The sequence below is a fragment of the Sinocyclocheilus anshuiensis genome, unplaced genomic scaffold, assembly GCF_001515605.1.
Source record: "Sinocyclocheilus anshuiensis isolate Anshui unplaced genomic scaffold, SAMN03320099.WGS_v1.1 scaffold330, whole genome shotgun sequence".
Classification (NCBI taxonomy): domain Eukaryota; kingdom Metazoa; phylum Chordata; class Actinopteri; order Cypriniformes; family Cyprinidae; genus Sinocyclocheilus; species Sinocyclocheilus anshuiensis.
The window spans coordinates 2,353,492-2,360,886 of record NW_015547689.1 but is presented as its reverse complement, the minus strand read 5'-3'; positions in this window follow the sequence as shown (position 1 = coordinate 2,360,886).

The following is a 7,395-nucleotide window of genomic DNA, read 5'->3' as shown; positions in this document are numbered from 1 at the left end:
GAAAAAGTAATGCATTACTTTACTAGTTACTTGAAAAAAGTAATCTGATTACATAACTCGCATTACTTGTAATGAGTTACCCCCAACACTGCTTCTGAATACTGACAGGAATAAAACTGGAAAGTCTGGTCTATGTAAGTGCTATTAAAGTAAAGATTTCTGGCTCCTCAGTGCATGAGAAAAAAATCATTTGAGAAATGCCTTGTAAGAAACTGAAATCTACAGATGCATATAGTTAAAGTGTAATAATATAAAAACGTATGTGTGTATTTTGGATGTTTTCTTTCTACTAGTTGACTAGTGCTGGAAAAAACAGGGGCTTTGCCTCTTGCCTAATTTGTAGTTCACTTCATGTGGTGTGACAAATACATTTTTGAAAAAAAAAAAATCCATGTAGTCTGTTAATTAATATGAGATCAAAAACTGCTGTTACTGAAATGCGACATCAACTACCCATTTGCTGATCTTTTGAAACATAATGCAGTGCACTTACTACATTACTTCCCTTCGCAGACTGAAGAAACCACTGTCTTTCCTGTCAAGACTGTTGTGAGTTTATGATCCAGCACACTATGGTACGCCATAGCAAACTCCAGAAACAGGTCTTAACCCTGTATCGGCAGTTTCTGCGCACAGCTCAGGACAAGCCGGGCTTCATACCAAGAATACGTGATGAGTTCCGTGCCAATGCTGCCATCAAGAAGACTGACGTCATGCACATAGAATATCTTTATCGGCGAGCCCAACGCCAACTCGAACTCCTTAAAGATGTAAATACTAAACAACTTGGATCATTCAGCAAGACTAAAGAGGACAATTGACCACTCATAGCAACCTATATTATCATTACTGTATTCAAATATTTTACAGAATGTGACTTGCAAAGAACAAATACATATGTGACCCTGGACCACAAAACCAGTCTTAAGTCGCTGGGGTATATTTGTAGCAATAGCCAAAAAAAACATTGTATGGGTCAAAATTATCGATTTTTCTTTTATGCCAAAAATCCATTAGGATATTAAGTAAAGATCATGTTCCATGAATATATTTTGTAAATTTCCTACCGTAAATATATCAAAACTTAATTTTTGATTAGTAATATGCATTGCTAAGAACTTCATTTGGACATTTTTTTTTTTTCTCTCAATATTTTGATTTTTTTGCACCCTCAGATTCCAGATTTTCAAATCGTTGTATCTCGGCCAAATATTGTCCTATCCTAACAAACCATAACTCAATTGAAAGCTTATTTATTCAGCTTTTTTCATAAATCTCAATTTCAAAAAATGTACCCTTATGACTGGTTTTGTGGTCCAGGGTCACATATTGTTTTCTGGAAAATCACCTCAATGGTTTCAGTTATTTAAATGGAAAGACCAATGAGACTTTCACTCTTCTCAGGGAAACTTGCAACAAGAAGTGTTTTGGGAGTTCAAGCTAGATAAGTTGAACTCATTCAAGTTTAAATGTTATTTATGCACATTAAATGGCAGACCCATTTGTTTGCTGCTATATGAGTATTCTCATTTTTTGAAGTGTGTCTAGATGTATTATGTACTGTTAGAGTTGATATAATGCAGTGTTTTAAAGATAATATCTGTTGGCACTACACTTCTGAAATGATTCAACACAACTATACTAATTTTTTATTTTTTTTGCTATAATGCCTCTGTCCTGTTGAAATAATAGTTGATGTTGCCAGTTTTATTACTGTCTTTGGGTTCACAATGTGGTAAAATTATAAAAGTCTAATAATGTAAAGATTGAGACTTGTCCTAGTGCTTAAATGGTTGTACAATGCAATCATGTATTGTAAAAATAATCAAAAAAGTAAACAAATAAAAAAAGTCATAATAGAATTTTAAGTCTGAATGTAAAGTTATACCCTATAGCAAAATGGTTATGTTCACCCAGAAGATTTACTCATCTTCATATTTTTTCCAAACCGAAGAACAGGACTAGAAATGTTAGGTAGAATGGCATCCACAGTCACCATCTAGTCACGGCCAAAAGTTTTGGCTGTGACATAAAGTTTGTGTTTTGCAAAGTTTGCTGCTTAAGCTGTTGTGGTGCTCATTCACATTGTTTCTAGATTACTGTGTAGAGTGATCAGATGCATTTGAAATAATTGCTAAAAGCTTCATTGGCCAAAAAATGAACTTTTCACAAAAAAACAAAACAAATTTCACTGTTTTTTGATCCTGACACAAAATGACCAGCTAACATTAATTGACTAATCATATCAGCAGCACATGTGAAAGTGTGAATGAGTACTAGTCAGGTCAAATCACTATCATACTAAATAGATTGTAAGAGAGACTGATTGCTATAAAAGGAGGGAAGAAGCACTTCCAATCACTGTGTTCTTGTTTGCAATGGTTACCTCCAAAGAAACACGTGCAGCCATCATCGTCATCTGCACTGGCTACCTATTAAGTTCCGTATCAGTTACAAAATATTATTACTTGCCTATAAGGCCCTTAATGGCTTAGCTCCTGCGCACCTAACTAGTCTTCTACCACGCTACAATCCATCATGCTCCCTAAGGTCGCAAAACTCTGGACTTTTGGCAGTACCTAGGATAGCAAAAGTCCACTAAAGGAGGTAGAGCTTTTGGCTCCCAAACTCTGGAATAGCCTTCCTGATAACGTTCGGGGTTCAGACAAACTCTGTTTAAATCTAGATTAAAGACACATCTCTTTGGCCAAGCATTCAAATAAAGCATCTCATAATCTTGTACTGCAGTTATATCTGATCAAATGCACATTATTTTTAGCTTGGGTTAAACAAATCAATTTTGCTTGGCTGGAACAGCAGCTACGCTAATTATGTCTCTATTGACATTGACATCCCGTGGTAACTAGGATAGTTCTGAGAACTAATAAGGCAAGAATGGATCGCCATCAGTCAGGATTTGGCCCAGAAGCTAATATCCAGCATGCCAGAGCGAATTGCAGAGGTTATGAAGAACAAGGGTCAACACTGTAAATATTGACTCATATATTTATTTATGTATTTATTTATTTTATTATTATAATTTTTTTGCCAATAAATGCCTTTAAAACTTATATGATTATCATTGTTTTTCAGTATACCATAGAAACATGTGGAAAAATAATCTACAAATACTGAAGCAGCAAACTTTGCAAAACACAATTTATGTCACTGCCAAAACTTTTGGCCATGATTGTACTTTAATTGTGTGGGGGAAAAAATTGCAATGAAAGTGAATGCAGGCTGAGGCTGTCAGTCCCTAGCACTCCAGTTTTGGATGAACTAGAGGATAAGTGGGTATGGGAAATCCCTTTAAACAAGGAATAGCACACACTATACATTTTTAGTGTACTTTTATCTTCAAGTAATGACACAAGATGTTTTCCTCTCAGTTTAAAATGAATAATGACATTTATCCTTGTAATGAATCCCTCAGATTTCATTTGGATTGTAAACTTTTGTGAAGTCAGGGTCATGGAACATTTATTTTATTCATGCAAATATTCAAAAAATATATATATATTACCTGATTTTTCACTCTGAAATTTCAAATTGAATTTTGGTTAATAATATGGTGGTTCTGGTCAATTGTTTTATACATAAATCCAGATTTTTTTTTAAACCCCCCCCATCCTCTCGCAGAAGGAATTGTTGTATTACACGTATATAATCCATTTATTTAAAGTATTTTGTAGTAGTAGTAGTAGTAGTCATGTTTTTGATGTATTGAATCTGAATCGTATTAAGTATTGTTTACTGAGGTTTTGTATTTTATTCAAGTAAAATAAATAACAAATCTTCAATTAATTACTTGCCCGTCCAGGAGTGGGCGCAATTGCGAAATAAAATCTTACTTTGGAGGAAGAAGAACAAGCTAGGTTCGCAACCCGCCATAAAACCAAAAGAAGAAGAAGAAGAACAAGCTATGTAAACAGGAAGATCATGTCAGTGGTGTCACAAAAGCAAACGACGAGATATTAGCGTTTCATTCTTTAGTTAATAGTTTACTGATTAATAATAATCTCGTACAATAGGAATACGCATTGAATTTGTTCTCCAAAAAGAAGTATGTCGGAGGCAAACGGGATGACAGATGCCCAATTGATACAGCAGGTTGGTGTCAAACGTCAGTTCTGTCACACGCAGTTTAAAATCCTAGTTCAGCTCCGTTTACTTGGTTGCTTGTTTGTTCATTATTATTATTAAACGTATTCAAATATGTTTTGTCACATATGTATTGATAACTACGACGACAGAAATCTATCACCATGTTTTAATGTTGTAAGGATAAAAGAAATTCAGATACTTCTGAGACAGACAATGTGAATGCGTATCCGGAAAACTGCGACCAGGGTTACGTGCATACTAGATCTCAGGTTTAGATGAAGCATGGGTCGCATCAGGTGAGATAATGGGTTTATGACTAACCGCTTGACCTTAGTTTAAGTTGTACTCAGTTACGTTAACCATGTATATGATTTCAGAGTTAATTAAGTTGTACGTAGTTATACTGACTATTGGGGTCTAGACAAGGGGTTCTAGAAAACCGCTGATTAATGCTTAGAGTGTTAATTAAGTTGTACGTGGTTATACTAACTATCGGGGTCTAGACAAGGGGTTCTAGAAGAACCGCTGATTAATGTTTGAGCATTACATGGGTAACTGTAGGGGGCTAAACAGACCTACTATTTAAAGCATATTAAATAGTATTAGCCACGAACCTCTGAATAAGGTCAAACTGGCGAGTTTAAGCGACGTAGATTCCTAATGAACGAGTAAAATACAAAGTAAAGAGTTAACTAGAATAATCAAATGTCAGAATAATTAGAGACCGACAAACAACCAATTTGCCTTCCAACCTAAATTCGAGGTCATACTAAAATGGAGTCAGATTAGACAATAAAATGGAGTCAGATTTGAGTTAAATCTAAATTGAATAACTCTGCGCGCTGAAAAGACCGAACACTCAAGTGACCTTCATCCGCCACTGGATACCTTCCTTGGGCCAAGTGTGTGGACCTTACAATGTTGTACTATGGTTTATGGTTGATATTTTGCATTCTAATCGGCACTTGTTTTTGTATCCCGGTTGCAGTTGGCGCTGCTGGGTTGGCTGAAGACGGACAGTGTTCAGTGTAAGCAGCTGCTCACTGCGGTCACTGGGATGCAGGTGGCCCGTGAGCTTCTGGACAGACTCTCTGGGCAAAGCCAAATAGATGCTTACAGGGTAAGATGCGTCTGTTTTTTGTTGACTCTTCAAAACATATTGTGGTTGCACAGTCTGGCACAGTATAATAAAGTACGCTTTAATATAGAGGAGGCCTAGGAAAATTGTAAAACTAAATTTCTTCAGCGTGATGACACCATTTCAGCTCTTTCCCAGTTATCTCTGCCATGAGACAAAGATATTCGACTGTACATACATATATAAATGCATACACCGCTGTAATAATAGTTGTTAAATAAAAATTGTATGAGTTGAAAAATGTCATCTTTAAAATGCATAATGAACATTTATTTAAATTACAACCTGAAATATTAGTAAAATGTTTTATATATACACTCACCGGCCACTTTATTAGGTACAACTGTTCAATTGCTTGGTAACACAAATTGCTAATCAGCCAATCACATGGCAGCAACTCAATGCATTTAGGCATCTAGATGTGGTGAAGACGACTTGCTGAAGTTCAAACCGAGCATCAGAATGGGGAAGAAAGGGGATTTAAGTGACTTTGAACGTGGAATGGTTGTTGGTGCCAGACGGCTGGTCTGAGTATTTCAAAAACTGCTGATCTACTGGGATTTTCACGCACAGCCATCTCTAGGGTTTACAGAGAATGGTCCGAAAAAGAGAAAATATCCAGCGAGTGGCAGTTGTGTGGGCGAAAATGCCTTGTTGATGTCAGAAGTCAGAGGAGAATGGGCAGACTGGTTAGAGATGATAGAAAGGCAACATAATGCACCATGTCACAAAGCTCAAATCATCTCAGACTGGTTTCTTGAACATGACAATGAGTTCACTTTACTCAAATGTCCTCCACAGTCACCAGATCTCAATCCAATAGAGCACCTTTGGGATGTGGTGGAACGGGAGATTCGCATCATGGATGTGCAGCCGACAAATCTGCAGCAACTGCGTGATGCTATCATGTCAATATGGACCAAAATCTCTGAGGAATGTTTCCAACACCTTGTTGAATCTATGCCACGAAGAATTAAGGCAGTTCTGAAGGCAAAAGGGGGTCCAACCCGGTACTAGCAAGGTGTACCTAATAAAGTGGCCAGTGAGAGTGTATGTGTATATATATATATATATATATATATATGTGTGTATGTATGGATTATTTATTTACAGATCCATTAATTTATATGTCTATTAATGGAACATTTAATATGTCACAAAAAACATACTTTTTTGTTATCTCAAGAACTTTTCAGAAAACTTGTGTATAGTTGTAGAAGGTTAAGTTGTGAAATAATGAAATGGGTAATGGGCAAAGTTTTGGGATCAATATTTATGATTTCTGAAGGATCATGTGACACTGACTGGAGTAATGGCTGCTGAAAATTCAGCTTTGCCATTACAGGAATAAATTAATTAAAATATATTAACAAAAATTATTTTAAATTGTAACAATTCACAATATCATTGTTTTACTACATTTCTGATCAAATAAATGCAGCCTTGGTGAGTATAAGAAATTCTTTCAAAAACATCTTTCAAAAATGTTACCAACCCCAAACTTGTGAATGGTAGCGTACATTTATACATTTCTTAGTTTCACTTTTTAATGATTTTACCCCTATGTACTTCACAGTTGTAGTGTAAATAGTGTATATTGTATCGTTTTATACTGTACTGAATTGTATATTGCCTTTTTTGTAATGTTAGAAAGAATCCATTATGACAAATGTATTGTGAATGCTGTCACAATCTAACCAATCTAATCCATTAAACGCAAACATCAATTTTAATTAGTTACAGAATGGATTACAGAACACATCCATTGTAGACCAGACAAACGTTTGTGACGTGATGTTCTGCTTCCACAGAGGGAATGTATCCAGAGCATTGCTGACTATGTGAAGAAGAATCCCCGGGCTTCTCAGCGGGAGCTCAATGCCGAGGCTGAGAAGAATGTGCTGCTGTTTGCCTCTAGGGTTCAGGGACTAGATAGTGGCCACTGAACACGTCACTGCTGCACTGACCATTACTGCTCTTCACTTACCAAAATATCTCTTCTTTTTTTCTCCCTCTCTCTTTTTGTATTTTAACAAATATATCGAACTTTATCTAATGTCATATGTTGAATTATGCTTGTTTTTTCATAATTTTGAATCATTATTTTTGTGGACAACACGTCAACCTTTGTTGTTGTTTTTAAATGATATATA